Genomic DNA, 19491 nt, shown 5'->3' with positions numbered 1-19491 from the left:
TTTAGCCACAACAATCAGACAAGAAAAAGAAATAAAAGGCATCCAAATTGGTACGGAGGAAGTAAAATTGTCATTATATGCAGATGACATGATACTATAAATACAGAACCCTAAAGAATCCACCAAAAACTATTAGAACTGATAAGTGAATTTAGTAAAGTAGCAGGATACGAAATTAATATTTAGAAATCAATTGCATTTGAATATACCAATAATAAAATATCAGGAGAAATTAAGAAAGCAATCCCATTTACAGTTGTTTCAAAGACTATAAAATACCTGGGAATAAATTTAACCAAAGAAGTAAAAGATCTGTACTCAGAAAATTATAAGACACTGAAGAGAGAAATTAAAGAAGATACAAATAGATGGAAAGACATACCATGCTCATGGATAGGAAGAATTAATATCGTTAAAATGTCCATACTGCCTAAGGCAATATACAGATTCAATACAATTCCTATTAAACTACCAAGGACATTTTGCACAGAAATAGAACATATAATCCTAAAATTTATATGAAGCCATAAAAGACCCTGGATAGCATTGGCAATCTTGAAAAATAAGAACAAAGTGGGAGGTATAATGATACCTGACATCAAATTGTACTACAAGTAATCAAAACAGCATGGTACTGGCATAAAAACAGACACATAGAACAATGGAACAGAATAGAGAGCCCAGAAATAAATCCATGCCTATATGGTCATTTAATCTACGACAATGGAAAGAAGAATTTACTGTGGGGTAAAAACAGTCTATTCAATAAATGGTGCTGGGAAACCTGGACAGACACATGCAAAATAATGAAGCTGGGCCACCTCCTTACACCATATATAAGAATAAATTCAAAATGGATTAAAGACTTAAATGTAAGATCTGAAACCATAAAACTCCTAGAAGAAAACATTGAAAGAAACTTACAGACATTACCCAGAGTAATATTTTTACTGGTATATTCCCTCAGGTAAGGGAAGTAAGAGAAAAAATAAACATGTGGGATTACATCAAGCTAAAAAGTTTTTTCACAGCAAAGGAAACCATCAATAAAACAAAAAGGGATCCTACTGAATGGGAGAAGATATTTGCCAATGATATATCCAATATGAGGTTAATATCCCAAATTTATAAAAAACTCACTCAACTCAACTCCAAAAAACCAACCCAATTAAAAAATGGGCAGAGGACATGAAGTGACATTTTTCTAAAGAGGACATACAGATGGCAAACAGACATGAAAAAATGTTCAACCTCACTAATCATTATAGAAATACAAATAAAGACCACAATGAGATACCACCTCATCCCAGTCAAAATGGCTATCATGAATAAATCAACAAACAACAAGTGCTGGTGAGAATGTGGAGAAAAGGGAACACTTGTGCACTGTTGGTGGGATTGCAAATTGGTGCAGCCACTATGGAAAACAGTATGGAGGTATCTCAAAAATCTGAAAATGGAACTACCTTATGACCTAGCAATTCTACTCCTAGGTATCTATCCAGAGAAATCCAAAACTCTAACTCGAAAAAATTTATGCACCCCTATGTTTATTGTAGCACTATACACAATAGCCAAGACGTGGAAACAACCAAAATGCCCATCAGTAGACGACTGGATTAAGAAACTGTGGTACATTTATACAATTGAGTATTACGCAGCCATAAAGAAGAATGAAATCTTACCATTTGCAATAATATGGATGGACCTAGAGCACATTATGCTAAGTGAAATAAGTCAGACAGAGAAAGAGAAATACCACATGATCTCACTTACATATGGAATCTAAAGATAAGAAAAAGTGAATGAACTAATCAGAAACAGTTTCAGAGACATAGAGGAAAAACTGAGGGCTGCTAGATGGGAAGGGGGGTGGGGATAAGGGGGAAGGTAAGGGGTTTAGAAAGTACAATTGGTAACCACAAGATTGTCACGAGGATATGAAAGTCAATTTAGGGAATGTAATCAATAATGTTGTAAAGATTTTGTAGGGTATCTGACGGACACTTGTCTCATTAGGGAGACAACCTAAGGGATGATGTAGATGCCTGATCACTGCACTGTACACCTGAAGCTGAAGCTGAACAATAATGAAAGTCAACTACAATTATATATATATATATACACACACACACACACATATATACATATATACATATGTATATATGTATATATATATAGTTACAAGAAGTGAAGTAGAGCATTAGGAATAGAAGCAGTGGAAATGTAATGGCTGTATATGATGTCAGAGGGGTAGTAGGTGGGGGTCAGGAGTTATCACGGTGTGAGAGATATAAATGATTAACTATTACATTGTTTTGTACACCTGAAACTAATAAAAAATGTTTAAAAATAATAAATAAATAAAATAAAACAGCTTCATAAAAAAGTATGTTAAATAAGCAAACTATTTTCAATTTATTATGGTCAGAAATTCATAAGATAAAAGTAATTTGAATCTAAAAATGGTAAAAATTAGATTTTACATAGTTTCATATAATTTTCACTGAAAACATGGAATTCAGTCAATTAAGATAACTAAAATTTCTCCACTGAACCATATTTGCTAACTGCTTAGTTTGAACTTACGAAAAGAGATGTTAATACATATGTAAAAATACGATTTCCAGATCCCATTTGAGATAGATTAAGACAGTGATATTGGAGATCCTGACCCCGTGTAGGTCTAGGCTACTTGTGGGATTGTGTCTTAGTTTTAACGAAAAATTTTAAAAGTAAAAAAAAAAAAAAAAATTAAATAGAAAAAGGCTTATAAAGTAAGGATCTGAAGGAAGAAAATATTTTTGTACAATTATACAATGTGTTTGTTTTTTAAACTAAATGTTATTACAAGAGTCCAGAAGTTAAAAAGTAAAGTTTATTTAGCTACAAAGTTATAGTAAGCTAAGGTTGATTTATTACTAAATAAAACATATTTAAAAAATAAATTTAGTGTAGCCTAAGTATACAATATTATAAAATCTACAGTAGTATAATGTCCTAGGCCTTCACATTCATTCACCACTCACTCACTCACCCAGGGCAACTTCTAGTCCTGTAAGCTCCATTCATGGTAAGTGCTCTATACAGGTGGAACATTTTTTATCTTTTATACGATATTTTTACTGTACCTTTTTTATGTGGAGATACATTTAGATACACATATACTTATCATTACATTCGAATTGCCTACAATATTCAATACAATAACATGCTACACAGGTTTGTAGCCTAGGAGCAATAAGCTATACATTGAGGTTTGTGTAAGTACAATCTATAATGTTCACACAACGAAATCACCTAATGATGCATTTATCTGAACATATCCCCATTGTTACATAATACATGACAGTAATGACAGAAAATATAAAATTACGGTAGCCCCCTATTATCTGCAGGGAATATGTTCCAAGACCCCCAGTGGATACCTGAAACCACGGATAATACCAAACCCAACATATACTATGTTTTTTCCTGTACATACATACCTATGATATAGTTTACAAATTAAGCATCATAAAAGACTAACAACAATAAAAATAGAACAATTATAACAATATACTATAATACAAATGTGAATGTGGTCTTTTCTCTCTCTCTCAAAATATCTTATACTTTACTCACTCTTCTTTTTGTGATGATGTGAGATGAAAATGCCTATGTGGTGAGATGAAATAAGGCGAAAGAGTCGGCATTGTGATGTGTTAAGCTGCTACTGACCTTCTGATCATATGGTTACTAAGTGACTAACAGGCGGGTAGTGTATACAGAGTGGATACGCTGGACAAAAGAGTAATTCATGTCCCAGGCAGGATGGAGGGGGATGGCTGAGATTTCATCATGTTACTCAGAACAGCGTGAAATTTAAAACTTATGAATTGTTTATTTCTGGAATTTGCCATTTAATATTTTCAGACAGTGGTTGACCATAGGCAACTGAAACCTCAGAAAGCAAAACTGTGAATAAAGGGGGGACTATTGTACATACTGTCACGTACTATGAAGGAAAGTTCTTAGATGATAGACAATAGGGGTACCTGTCCTATTCTGTCAGGACACGAACACTTCTCTAAACAAGGGATGTATTTAGGATAATTTAACTGAGGGTGTGGGGTAATCCAGGGGAGGGACTGGCAGGTTCAAGTTCTGAAGCTGGAAGAGACATTGACATCTGAGAAAGTGAAAGAAGAGCAGCATGTTTAAATCTAGAAAACAGAGGGAAAAGTGGCATACAATGAAATGAGAGAAGTAGGAAGACTTATAGGCTAGTTTAAGATTATTGGAATTTAGGCCAAAAGTAATGCAAAGACACAGAATGATTTAAGGTAGGAGAACAATTTGATCATATTTGCATTTTTGTAAAACCATAATTTTTTATCCTTGAAAATGTGTTATTCCACCAAGTAGATAGAACGAGAATTTGACCAAAAAGATTTGATTCAAGCAACCCAGTCACATTAAAGCAAATGAGAGCACTGGTTAATATAGATTATTCCTGTCATTGCTGGGTTCAAACGGAATCTTAATTTTTAACCTCCCAGAAAAATATACATAAATGTGCCCTGTAAATTTTTAGAATTACAAGTACATTTCAAGTATCATGAGAGAATTTCTAATTTAAGTATAATGCAACCTATGGACTGCATTTCTGAGTAGGATGCTTTTGCACATTTCCCATAATGAATTTCAGAGCCTTGGCTGGGATCTTGTTCTCATATTGTTTTCCAGTCATGTGGTGCCACCACTGAAAGTTTTAACTCATCAGGAAAAAATGTTGTACTGTTTCAAGGGGCAGAGGGGCAAGGACAGGCATGAACACATCATGACACAATCATTAACTTTTTCTTCTTTAAAGAAGTCCTTGTTTAATATTGAAAATGTATCAATGGAGTGAGATTAAAAAAAAAAAGGCTCTTTTTCTTTCTTTTCATACTTCTCTTCCTCTGTATTCAGAAAGAAAAGGAAAACATAGTTCCACAGAAAAAAACACAAGTCTTATTCTGAAACATTTTATGTAGGCTAAATTTGTGAGAACTATCAAGGAGTGCTTATTAGTGGGATATTGTCCATCTAATGAATTAATTCATTATGAGGTTTAAAGAATACATTAACTTTCTAAAGAAAAAGAAGGTTTAAAGAAAATATTGATTAGTGTATAATTCATAAGAGGAAAGATTGTAGGGCCAGTCCTCACTGTTTGTGAGTACCTACAAACTGTGTGCCTAACCGAAGCCTGAGTGTCAATGGTTTCTAGGTGAAGCCAGTCACAGGTAAGTCCAAACCAGTAGTTCTCAGCCCCGAAAGCACATTAGAATCACCCGGGGAAGTTTAATACATATTAAGAGAGGGCTTCTTGTTGGCCAATAAATCAGTTTTTCTGGGTTTGGCTTTTATCATCAGTATCTTTTAAAATCTCCCCAGGTTTCAAAAATGAGGTCAGATTTGAGAATGACTGGTCCACAGAATGGATCCTCTATTTTAGTTCATTTTTTCTTTATTTTCATCACCTCTTTTTTCCAATTGTTTTATTTCCTGTAGTCACATTATTTTCTTCAAAGCCAAGCTGTACAGATTTTTGGATAAGAAAACAAAGAAGAAAGAACAATTCACAGGTAACTGAGTTCTACTGTTTACCATTCTTGATTTCACCCTTACTTCCTCAGACTTGCTGTTACTAGCCTTGCCCAGGTCTTAGCCACCTCACCCTGGATTACTGAAACTATTTTCTGGTCTCCTTATTTTTGTCATTAATCAATATTAAATATTCAAGTATATTCAAGCACACCTTTAATTCTGCCACTGTACTGACCAAGAACTAGCATTTGTTCTAATCTGTTTAGTGCAACAGCTTCCCTGCTTTCAACACCTGGCCTTACATATTTGACACATCCGTTATTGCCCAAACATAACATTCTCAGCTCCAGCCACACTGATCATTCTCGTCATGGAGAATTTTCTGTTGTGCTTTCATCTCCCTGTTGCCTGGACAGGTCTATCATTCCCATTTGCCCTTTTTTCCCCTAAAACCTCTCTCAAGTCCCATATGCTACATGAAGCTGCCGCTACTGCAGCCCAAGAAAGACTGAGTTTTCTAAGCCAAGATTTGCAGGTGAATAAGAATTAACAGGAATGGTAGGTAGAGAAAGAACACACAAAAAGGGCTGAAGGCTAAAGATAACATTTCACATTCTCAGAATTATTAGCAATTTGGAATGGCTCAAGTACAAAGTACAAAAAAGTCCTAGAAAGTGATGAATCTAGAATATTAAACATGAGTTGCATTAAGAAATTTTAACTTCATTCATTAGAGGACTTTAAGCAGAGTTATAAAATAACATAAATGTAAAGTATTACTGTCATCTTTCTTATTACTATAAATGTCATTACTATTCCTTCGAAAAAGTTAAAGTGAGAAGAAAATTGAAAATAAAATAAAAATCCTCAATAAGATTTATTCAGAAACAAAAAGTTCAAATGCTAAGAGTCATTTTACTCTAGCCCCTTTTCTGTCCTACTTCTGCATTTTATGTAATTTTTTTATGTCTGTTTTTAAAAATAATTGGAGCTGCTTCTTTGTGCTTTATTGGGCAAACAGTGCTTCACTGTGAAACTTTTCTGCAATCACAACCTCTATGAAAGCATTCACAGTGGGAAAATGGAAGATATGACAATCTAATCTAATTTGATTATACCTTATTGAGGGAGAGGAAAAAGGTTTTAAAAATAGAGGCTCATGCTCCAGCATTCAGGTACTAGAATGAAAAGTTTAAGGCAGACTTTATTTACAAAGGCTCTGTTGATCCTTTCTAGGTCACCGTGAAAGAAAGAGTTAGACTTTCCCTTAAAGTCTACAAGTGGAAGCTACAAGATCCTTCTTTTGGGGAGGACTTTAATTTTCTTTCAATTCTGGTCTTGTGAAAATTGACCTAAAATATCCTTAGCAGTTTCAACAAACTGGGGGTTTCAAACCTCCCTAACTCATTCTCAGAGGGGTGAAAATATAATTAAACATTATGTTTTACACAGTTTACCAAATGCTTTAACCTGCATTATCTGAGCAAACCAAGATTCACTTAATCACCATGCTATTTTCTTCAGTAAAGAACTTCACAGGGTGAACAGGAGAAAGAATATGACCCATGCAATTCAAATAATTTAAATAATCAGCAACTAGTCAGACATTCTTACCCTTACCCATGTATTCATTTGTGAAAGTTATATTTGATTTTATTTTAAGTCTGTATATCCAAAGGCATAGTAATATTTGATGAAGACAGCGTTTTCTTTTTTTGCCCCACCTTTTGGCCTTCATGACTGGCGTCATTTTAAACCTAAGGGCTCAGAACAAAAGCCTTTTCTTATATTTTCTTGAATAAGAGAATCTATTATTCGTGTATATTTGTTAAGACAATGTACTAGTAGGTGAGATCTGTGCATTATTATTTTTTTAAAGCAAGCAATAAATTATTTTGGTTTCAGAAAAAAAAACACTTTGTGAAAGTAATTAAAGTGAATTCATTCTGTGGTGGCATTTTCTTTGTGAAATGAAAGTATCTTCTGATTAATTATTTAGAAACTATAATCAACAAGCATATTGTTCTGAAAAATAACATATTCTAGGCTGGCTTTTTTTACTTAGTAGTTTTTACTTAAGATTCATCATATATCTGTGACTTGATAGTTCATTATTTTTATCGCGACATAACATTTCATTGTATAGATGTAGTACAATTTATCCACTCACCTATTGAAGGGCATCTCGGGTGTTTCCTGTTTTGAGCAGTCATGAATAAAGCTGCTATAAACATTTACGTGGTGATCCCTGTGTGGACATAAATTTTCACATCAGTTTCGTAAATAACTGGGGGCACAATTACTGCGTACTATGATAAGATTATGTCTAGTTTTTTAAGAAACTGCCAAATTGTCTCCGAAAGTGGCTGTGTCATTTTGCATTCTCACCATCAATGAGTGAGTCTCCATTGCTTTGCATCCTAACACATGCACATGTGTTTTGCAAATACCTACCCCCCAATCTGTGTTTTTTCCCTTCTTTTAACACTGTCTTTCACAGAAGATTTTCATTTGAATAAAAGCCCAACCTATCAATTTTTTATTATGTGGATCATGCTTATGAGGATTTGATATTTATATGTTTCTATCAATTTACTAAAACATGTTCTAAATTTTATTACTTAAGATTTCCCTTGTAGCTTAGCATTCTATTCCAGAAACATTCTATTTGTTTATGAAAAGAGGTTTGATAGCACATTCTCCAGGTTTTCCTCTTGCCGGTCTGACCTTTCTTAATCATTCCCCAGTGATGCTGGGACTCAAGCCTAGACATCCTTATCTTTGCCTTTTACATCTGAGAACTTCCAAAGCCTTTCATATGCCGGCTACCACATGTATTTCTGTAGCACAGACACACACACACACACACACACACACACACACACACACACACACACGTTTAAGTCCTTTATATTCAGCTGTTTATTTACATTGTCACTCATGAGTTACAAACATTTAAAATATTTCATATTCAATATTTTCGATATCCATTTACTACTGCCACCTGTCCCCTACTTAGCTGTTGAGGCTAGAAATCTTGGTATTATCCTCCATTATTTGTCCTCCTGAACTTTGACTTGAAATTGCCCAGTAAATCCTTTTCCCTTAATCCATCTATTTCTCTTACTTCACTTCTGTTACCCAATCCAAGCTGCGATTTTCTCTCTTGGACCATAGTTATGTGTTGTCTGATTTCCTTGTTTCCATTTTTATGCTTCTCATCAATTTTCATACAACACCTCTACTTTAGACTTATCAATGACTTCTTATTATAGGTAGCATATAATTCAAATCCTCAACCTGGCCTAGAAGGCCTTATCCCTACTCCTCACCGCTAGCCACTTTTCCCTCTTTACTCACTACACTCTCGTCCTCTCTAAATTTTCTGTTGGTCTGCAGTTATTTTTTCTTTGGCGCTTTTATACATATAGTTTTATCTTGAGTGTTCTTTTCTGGACACTGTTTACTTGGCCAGATCCTAATCATTCTTTAGGTCACAGCTTATCACAGTATTTTGGAACAGAATTTTTCTGACACATCAATATAAAATCTCTCTTTTAGATCCTTTCCTACTACCTGACATTTTTCGACATATTGTCTTCTATACACTCCTAAATGTTGATTTTCCTATTCAGTTACACACAAAAGAACAGATGAAAAGCTGCACATTTTCTTTCAAAGATTCATCTTAAATGTTGAAGATGGTGTTCTCACCTTATTATCTGTTTATCTATTTAACTAAGAGTGAGGGCTTCTTAGTATTAATGAATGAAATTCTTTTCCTATTTTGTTAAAATGTGGTTAAAATTTTGGTCACTAAGAACAGTGGTTGCTTCTGAAGGTATTAGCCAAGGGTGCCTTTGTGTACAAAATATAAGATATTTAATCAGGAGACACAGTGAACTTTTGACAGGGATTTAAATATTGATTATGCTTAAAAACAAAATATTGGGAGTTGACAGAGTTATATCACTGAAAATAGAAGGAAATAATTGCTTTATTCAGCTTTCAGATTGAACTAACGGGGTTTAGTAATAATAATACCATCTTTGTTCTTCTAATGTCCATCGTAATAAGTGTTATTCTTCTGATTTCAACTTTGAGATTGTTGTTTTCTCCCTTACTTCTATGTGAAAAGAAAGACTATGTCCAGTGCGGCAGCTAGAGGATGGGGTATATCTTGAAGCCACTCCCTCCACCTCACACTCATGTTTCGTGTCCAGTTTTCCACAGCATCTGTTTGTACTTCAAATTTGATTGGGTGATCTATCTGTTGTCGAATTCAGTTATATATGATGAAAATAGATTGCCCTCATGCCCTCATATTTTTTCCTTACTTTTTCCTACTTGTATAACATCTGACTAACCGGATAAAAAAGGTGTCATTTTTCTGACAGCTCAAGAAAGGACATGAAGTGATTTTCAGTCCATCTCTCTTTTGATTGTCATATACATTTGGCAATACCCTGCTGCTTGTTCATATAGTTCCCCCCAGGCACCCTTCGTGTGTCACTTTTAGTACTGTCCTAGATGTCATTTCTTCTACAACTATTTCTGGAACTGTTACTTTATAAGATGTTCTTTCATTACTCTTCTCATCCACCGAGCATCTGCCTCGGCAATGTATCCTCATTTCTTCTGTCAAAGTTGTTCAAGTGCAGGTTGTTTTGAAGATATCACACCTACTCCTAGGCCCCGGAAGTTTATCTGTGTGTTCCCATTCCAGTATAGATCAAGTCCAGTATAGATCAAGAATACATTTTATATATTCAAACCCTCCTATTAAGTGATATGCACTCCATCTCCTCTCTCTGTTTAAATCAAAACAGTTTTCTGAAGTTATTCCCAAGAAGCCTAATGTCAGTTTTACTTTACTTCCATCTTCAAGTTCTATGTCTGAAATTATTTTCCTTTAACGACTACCAAAATCTCTCTTTCTCTCTCTCTCTCTCTCTCTCTCTCTCTCTCTCTCTCTCTCTCTCTCTCTCTCTTCCTCTCTCCTTCAATAGTGTCTAACAATATTTTACTTACTTCAGAAATTTTTCTGGATTGATCATAAGGAGTTAATAATCTTGCTTAGTTTATTATGTGCTAGGATATTTTGTAAGGCTACTTCTCCCACCTTTTTTCCCTTATTTATACTTATCTTCTATTCTTGATATGTGTCACACTGTATTTTGATACAGTGTATTTTATCATTATCATTCATATGATGGCCACATAGTTTCACTCTCTTCTTCCGATATATGTGTATCAGTAGCAGTGTTTGGTTTTAAGCATCTGAAAACACTTCTAAATTAAATCCAAAATGAAATTTTTGATGGATATGGAGTAACTCCTAGAACCAATAATAAAAATCAGGCTTGGGATATAGGCAGATGCCAATAGAGGTAGGAGAGCAGAAGCCACAGATACATTCAAGAACCAATAAAAGTTTGGTTAAGATACTTGTATGACCGCAGGAGAATCCAGCAACTGGATTCTCCCTGACTCCACTCTAAGTGGCTTCTAAACTCTGCCCAAATCTTCACATCACCACCAAGACTCCTATTAAGAGCGCCAATTATATGCGCATACATTATGTATAATTCAGTCTAACTTCAATCGCATGTGATAAGGAAAGGCACTATCTGACTCCTCAGCTTCTGTTCTGGAATTCAGAATATGGCCTCCTGTGAACATTCAAATGATGGAGGATTCTATCAAACTGGAAGAATGTTCAAATATTAATGGTTAAAAATCTAGACACATATACATAACAGTAGCTTTCTACCTTTTTGTCACTATTTTAGATTGTAGCATAGGAAATAACAAACATATTTGCTTATTCTTATATGCTATTCTTATATGCTATTATTCTTATATCCTGAGTTTTAGCATGATTTTATGATTTTCGACAAAGCTATTAATGTGATTCTTGTTTCAGTATGAATGCCTTCTTATACAAGGTAAGAGAAAACTTTTCTCTGTGCTTTAGCATTTAATAGCATTACATGTGCTAAAATAATAAAATAATTTTGCTTTTTTTGGGTAATAGAATGTGCATATGCTGAAAATATCATTTGGCTTCAAATATTGGTTGTACTTTGGTGTATGATTGATTAAAAGCTTAAAATGCAACTTGTGAGTTTATGTGTCTTGTATATTAACTTAAGTACCTAATTTGAATGTGTAATCTGCTAGAGTTTATTGGCAGGTATATCACAACTTTTAATGAGTCACATCCTGCACCAAGCCACACTTTAAACCACACAATTGGATTATGTTTACTCTACTTAAATATATTGGACTAATTAAATACTTTGGTTTAATTTTCTGGAACAAGATAGAAAGTTTTAGATTTTTTTGCTAAAATTTTGTTTATATTAAAAAATGGCATGAACACTCTTGAGAAAGCAAAAGTGGACAAAACCATTAAAACAGAAATGTGAATCCCATCACCTTGTGATGTCACTCATAAACAGTCTCTAAACTAGTACCAGATATAAGAACAGTCAACCCTAAAGAATGAGCAGCAGAGCAGTCCATGGCCTCCACACTACTTCATGCAGGAAACACTGTGTAAATTTAGCCAAAAGGACCTGTTTCCTTTGTATTAGCTCCTGCTTCTGAAGAATTACAGTCTAACAGGGCGCTCACTCACAAGCACTCAGATGGAGTGCCTCTGTGCATCTAGTGCAACACGCAGTGAATGGCATGAAGGGAAACAAAGCACTGCCGAGGACTCCTCAATGCTGCCTTGGAGGCTCGCGAATCAGTGGTTAAAAGTTCTGGAGAGTGCACCACATTGCCAGCCATGGGATCTGTCCCAATAGCAGATGTCAAACAGTTAAGTGAATATTTCTCTCTAAAGTACATCTGAAATAGAGAAATCTTTAATATACACCATTTGTAAACAGAATCCCACTTAATTTTGCTTTTTTAAATGATCTGAATTACACAGTAAGTCTCTCTCTCTCTCTCTCTCTCTCTCTCTCTCTCTCTCTCTCTCTCCTTTCTTTTAAGCATTGATAGAACCATAGCTCCTGAAATCAGGACTCTATTTTTTTCTCAAAACTCCCTTTGCAAGATGTAACTTTGGCTTCCCAGGAAACAGTAAGATCATTAACAATTTCCTCCATCACCTATGTAACCACCTAAACAAATAAAAAATTACAGGCACTAGCTCCTGGAGATTACATATTATGGTGTTGATGTCATAGTGCCTCAGAAGATGTTAAACTCTTTATTTGACAGATTAAACAATTTAAATATTATAAAAGGTTCAGGAACAACACACAGAAGTTGCATAAACATTCATGTCAGGGTATGAGACGGAAAGGGGCATCAATGTTGCAAATAAGAAACTTGTAGATTTTTCTCATCCTATGAACTTGTTTTCAGTAAAATGTTCTCCCTTCCTTGTTCTGACATCTCTTGCCAGCATGAAGATCAAGGAACAGATCAGGAAGTCATTTCCTCCTTTCATCTAAACTATGGAGTAAGGTAGAAGACTGAAACAGAAGGTGTTCTCTTCCCAGATACTAGCCATCTTCAACTGCACATCTTCTCAGCTCTTCTCCATTTTGTACCTTTTGATCAAGTGTGTGATCATTTGTTCCTCATCTGAATCCAGAAGGACTGGAATTGCTACATCTGTCACAGGCGAAGAAACATTATCTTCTACCTATTTCCAATCATCTTCCTGCGCTGCTTTGTTTATTTTACTATTTCTATTCGGCTCTTATTTGGTACTTATCATTTTCATTCCTTCAAAGCTTTCTTTCAGCATAGGTTTGTTTTGTTCATCCTCCTCCTCCTCGTCCTCAGACAATGGTGAAAAGGCAAATCTCTGGCTGTTTGCAAATGATCACCAGAGAGCCACGATGACAAAGAGGATCATGGAAAACAGCAACCCCCAGATGGCATCATCCACCCACTACTCCCACTGATTGGACTGACAAGTCACTATCCTAAAATTCATGGATGTCCAGGTGATAAACACAATTGATGCTGCCACTGCCAAGATAAGCGTGTTGGTGAAATGTTGGTACAAAGAGAGTTTTACAATGTTTCTCTGAAGTTTCAATAACTTCTTTATTTGAGTCAGGCTAATAAATATCCACCAGTGCATGACAGTGTTTAGGAAAGCCAAGGGGAGAAAGACCGTGGAAGCAAGATAAGACTGGACCCCAGTAATCCAGAGGACTCCTTCCATGCCAGAGAACAAAAGATAAAGGGCTCCTGCTACCACAGCCTCGTGAAGAGTGACTCCAAGGTGAGGCATGACTATGCCATATCCCAGACTGACTGTGATGACCAGGGTTTGAGCCAGTGAGCATTTAACTGTTAAAAGCAGCTCTACAGGAACAAGACACCTTGGACAGTCTCCTTTGTATCAGATGTTCTGAAATTCTGCATAGAAGACAGCTTTCTCAAGTACTCCCAGGAAGATGATGGCACCAATCCAAAAGGGAATTCTCAGGAGATCTCTAGTAGCATGCAGACCATGCCAGCCACAGAACACCAAACAGGACATATACAATACACATCACAATGAAAAAAATCATCAATGGATAGTCTTCAAGTGTGAGGTATTCATAAAGACCCTCCTTCAACAGTCATAGTAAAAAGATTACCTAGTCAATTTTCTTTTGATGATTCTTTTGAGGATGAAATGCCAATATGTACAATAAGAACGTATGGTGCATCTTGCCAAGTTTTCAATGGATCATGCATTGCATTTGTTTCCCCAGTAAAGGTAAGATTTGTTTCATTCTCCTTAGCCTCCTACTTTTCTCCTAAAAGAGGCCATCAGTGCACAAAATCCCCAGAAGAGGTGTGTCTCAAAGAGTTTACTGCAGTTCTAGAGCAATTTTGTTGACATTTAACATTTCCCAGATAAGACTTTTTTTTCTTTAAGGTTTTTCTAAATACATATGTCTCCACTTCTGCCTTGACTTTGTAGATTTCATTGTAACCATCAGCACTTTTCAGATACCAGGTTATATTCAAAAGTACATCACAAGGTTCTTCATCAACAACGGTATTGGCATGCGCCACTTGGATTGGTCGGCAGCAGTGACAGGTGCTGGTCCTACACTAAAAGGTGACAATGGAGATGGCTGAGCCCTCAGAAGCAGAAGAATGACAGGCAGTACTTGAAGCCACACAGCCGCTGCCATCTTCACAGCTTTGGAGTGCCTACCGAAAGTATTTCACCTTCTGGTTCATCCTGCCCTCTTAGGAAGTTCTAAATTGTATTAATTATTTACATTGTGCTTTTCCTTCATTTGAAATTTGGATCTAGTTGGGCTATGAAAAAGGAACTTAGCATGTATTTGCTTTTCAGTAACATAAATGCATGTTTGCATCAGATGGAAATTGAGTGTATGCATTTTTTAATCCTAGGGTTATGAAGCCTCAGATATTTGACTTAAAACATTGAATGCATATCTATATGTTCACCGGGTTCTCAAAGAGACTGTGACAAGAAAGAGATCCAGAATCACACTTTGGTGATGTATTTTATATTGGTTTCTTACTACTTAATAAAATGCTCTAAAATTAAATTGTTTTTTTATGCCTTTGTGCATATGCAATTGTAACTGTTCTTTACATGATTTATATATTTACATGAAATATTTGTTTATATTATTTAAAGATGATTCACATATTTAAAGAGCCATCTCTTCTGCAGTTCTATTGACCATTATTGTGTTATAAATTTTCACTTATGTGATTACTGAGTGTCTTCTTTACTGAACTGTCTTGACTGTGTTCACTGCTGACACATAAACACAAATTAAATATTGTTCCTACCCGCACCCCCTGCCCCAACCCCGGATCATCTTTAGATTCTCTAGCTAGTTATTGATTATAAGAGTTGGAAAAATCATAAAAGAAAGCTCAAACTACAAAAGCAAACACACACACACACACACACACACACACACTGAATAGCTATTTGTAACCATAATAATTACTTAAAAATGCATAATTGTCTAAAGGAATGATTTAAAATTCACTCAGTATATTAAAATCATATTTAACTTTCAACATGTGTAATATAATCTTTGAAATGTAGAAATCTGTGATGAATATATTTCAATTGAGTATCATTTGGAGTGGGGCCAGTCAGGGATGGCAGTGGCAGGCTAGAGTTTGGTGGTGCAGAGCCGTAAGTGTCTAGCTATATTTTGTCAAACTTCAGATGTTCTTAGTGCCAGTGGTGGCAGCAATGGACATTCACTGGAAAATGGCCAAGTCCTGCACAATCTGCATCTTGGCTCCTGTTATAGCCTTGTATTCCAGTCTTGCTGTTGATTGTCTGTTTTCTCTATGCCATTCTCTTTTCTGTTTAGCTTAATTAGAATCAGAGTTTATTTGTTTGTTTTTGATCTACTGATAATCACATTCTAATTTTTAAAGAACTGATATCCTGCACCAGATGGGAGTTTTCTCTTCTCTGGGCCACTATTATTCTGTCTTTCAAGATTCCTATTCATTCTCATTTCTGTGATGTAAAAATTAGTTTTTTAATTTGGATGTAAAGATAAGTTTGGGTCTTGATTTGGATGTAAAGATAAGTTTGGATTCTATATCTGTGAAATACTTTCACAATATTTGGTTATCCAAAGAAGAGGGTAATTTTTTTGCTTTTTTTTTTAAGCTGTACCAAAAGTACATTGTGCATTCTAAAAGATGGAGCGGTCAGAATCTACTTGTTGACCACTGCTAGGCATAAATGGGGTTAGTTATACAGTAAAGAGTCTTTCTATCCATTAGACAGCTTGCATTTTTTATTTATAATATTTCTTGACCATTTTATTTTCTCCTTTCTAAATATGAATGGCATTGGAAACTAAGCACACACACACACACACAAACATACACAAACACACACACACTCATGCGTTCACCATTATGTGTGTGTGTCTCTGTTTGAGCATACTCTCTAACTCAAAAAAAGGGTTAATGGTAATCTTACTCTGAGGTAGAGGAGATAGACACTATTTTGAGTAATAAATGTAGAATCTAGTTTTTGAAAGTTGTTGATAGTGGGGAAGCACACACTTTGGAGGTAATATAGAGAATGATGATGAAAGTGTAGTAAGAGTATAAATTACTCTAGCGTTGGGGTCAGCCTAGGTTTCCAAAATAAAGTAAGCTCACAAACCAAAACCATATTCAAATGCGTCTTGTGAAAAACAAAATAAAATAAAACATGGTGTCACTGGTGGTGGATTTCAGTAAGAGAGCAGGCTAGATGAAATTCTAGAGCTGGCTAATGTCCAGCTGTTTTTATTTCATTGACAGTAAGCCTGAGTATAGTTGACAAAGAGACAGTGTTTGTCCCAGATGGTTAAAGGTGGTAAAAAGGAATGGACAATAGATTTCACAAGATGCAGATATTTAGAAGAATTGAAACAAAAATATTTTAATTTCAGGACCATTGTTATTTAAAATAAAAATTTTTAAGAAAATGAAAATGTCAGAAATTTTAGGCATTATGATGTTTGTTATTTAAGAGATTGCATGACTTTTCTACTTATGTCTTTAAGATAATCATGTCTGATACCTATAGTTTTATTTTATGAGTACTAATATAACCAAATTTTAATGTTTGATTTATAACCTCTAAAAGCCATGTAGGGATAATCTTTTTAAAGATTGCCCTTTGAATTTTCAAAGGTCTCAAGTTTTCAATATTGCTTCAGGGCTTTCTCCACATTTGTCATCTAAATCTTACCGGCACATCCATTCAGAATTTCCCTGCACATATATTTGTCATTTATACATACATATTCATGATTACAATTTGATTAATGATCTTCTCTTTCTTACTCTTACAGTTGAATGGACAAGACAGGATGTTGACAAAAGACATGAGGTTGGAATGATACATGCTAATTACATTTGTTTAAGGCCAATGGGACATTTTAAGTCATAGAACTTTCTGATATTGTGAACCTCTGATATTGAAGAATTTTAATTCTTCAAATTTTTTCAACTGTAATGATGATAGTGAAATAATGATAATTACTGAAGTTGTTTTTGTTGATTTGTATTCTAACATTAATCTATTTATGTCCAACGTCTTAGAGACAATGTGGTCTGAGCATTATCATTATCTGAAAAACCAAATAATGTGTAACTACACATTATTTATCTTTTTTTTTTCACTGATAGATTTAAATTTGTTAAGAAATCATATTCAGTTTTGATAGTTTTTGACAATAACCCTGATTATAATATAGTCTTAAACAACTTTATATTTAAATAGAGTTTTCAATAGTTTCTTAGTTATTCTCCAGAGAAACCATATGAGGTCAGTATAATTACAAAATGTTAAGCCTACTGGTATTAGAAATTTTCTCCATCTACCTATCAAAGTAGGATTGCTATTTTAATATTCATTTTGATAGTAATAGTAGAGGCTGTGTTAAATTTTATATCCTCAGGCATATTGTATTTAATATATCTTTACCTGACACTTTTAAAGTTAATTTTCATAATAATGCAAATGGAAAACAATAAAGACTGAGAGACAAATATATGACCTTCAAGATTAAGTATCAGTCCATAAAGAATTAGGAAAGACAAGTTGTCAAAATATGGTCAATCTTGAATTATTTTGTTTGAAATTATTCACATGTAGTTAAATCATTTAGTTCATCTGATGTTGCCTCAAAATATATGGAAAACTAATTATTTTAAAAATCTGTATTACATTGAGCTGTATGAATTAATTAATAATGTTATGAAATACACTGCAAACCTTTTTATTGGATGATAAATTTTCAAATGTATCCTTCCCCTTGCCATTCTTATATAATTGTGTAACTTGGGCAGGGGCTAGTTGGTTTGGCCTCCTACCAGTTTTGCTTTTTCAAGTGTCACCTACTCTGAAAAAATATGTATGAGGTACATGTGATAAATATTTTTTTCAGTATGATGAAGAATACCCATATTTATACACACATATATTCACCCTAGATATCAAAAGTATATCCATTGTTACTTTACCCAAAGTCTAATGTTGTAATATATGATCTGTATGTAGATGAGCACGTGTATCATATGCCATCTGTCCAATGTCCTTACTGCTGCTCAGATAACTCAAGTGAATAAATCTGTGTCTGTCTGTTTCTATTTATATAAATTTTCCTCATTCAAAAGCATCTATTTTCTTATCCAAAATTAATTGTCAATGTTCTCAGCAGAGAACTGCATAACTACACTCTCCTTTCAGAAATAATACAATTATCTTTCTAATTTTCTAAGATTTATAATTTTTCAGTTAAGTAATTCATGATCTTTCTTGTAATTTGGAGTCACTAGCTATTGTCTTACTAGCTATTGTCTAGCTATTGTCATTTGTCTTCTGCTTCAATATTTTTGCTACTTCTGAGGGGAACAGTTTCAACCAAATTATCTGGATGTTATTTTCCATCATTGCTGTGGGTGGATAGATAGATAATTATGAGGGCACTGTACCTGAATTATAAACTGCGGGGAGAGGTGTGCTTAGACTATGCCTCTCTCATATGGTTTTGAGATTCAGGGAGGTAATGTATGTGAAAATGTTCTGAACAAAGGATGAAACATGTGAAGTGTCATTTTATAACTTCTGAATTCAGCATCAGTGTCTCTCTATACTTACATTAATCAAGATAATTGCTACTAAGTGTGTGTGATGTAATAGTGGGGAAATGGACATGGTTAATAAAATTATAGCATAGAAATTATATAAAAATATTAAAAAGTGTAAAAATCAGCCTTTTGTTAACAAGTAGAAGACTTGTTACTTGAAAAACGTTATGAAAATCTGTATTTTAAATGAAGTTGAATATATTTAAACTGGCAAATATATGATAGGAATAGTTTAGGAAAGAAGATTTTATATCTGATTCTGGTAATAAGAGAAAATATACT

The 19491-nt window shown here is 34.4% G+C and overlaps 1 pseudogene; it reads right to left on the bottom strand.

Annotated features, from left to right (window-relative positions):
* Positions 1-13123: 13123 nt before the first annotated feature.
* Positions 13124-14816, bottom strand: LOC109452039 (transmembrane protein 87A; annotated as a pseudogene).
* Positions 14817-19491: the final 4675 nt, after the last annotated feature.

The sequence above is a fragment of the Rhinolophus sinicus genome, linkage group LG01 (assembly GCF_036562045.2).
Source record: "Rhinolophus sinicus isolate RSC01 linkage group LG01, ASM3656204v1, whole genome shotgun sequence".
Lineage (NCBI taxonomy): Eukaryota > Metazoa > Chordata > Mammalia > Chiroptera > Rhinolophidae > Rhinolophus > Rhinolophus sinicus.
The sequence above is the reverse complement of the archived record's forward strand: the minus strand, read 5'-3'. Positions and strand labels throughout refer to the sequence as shown.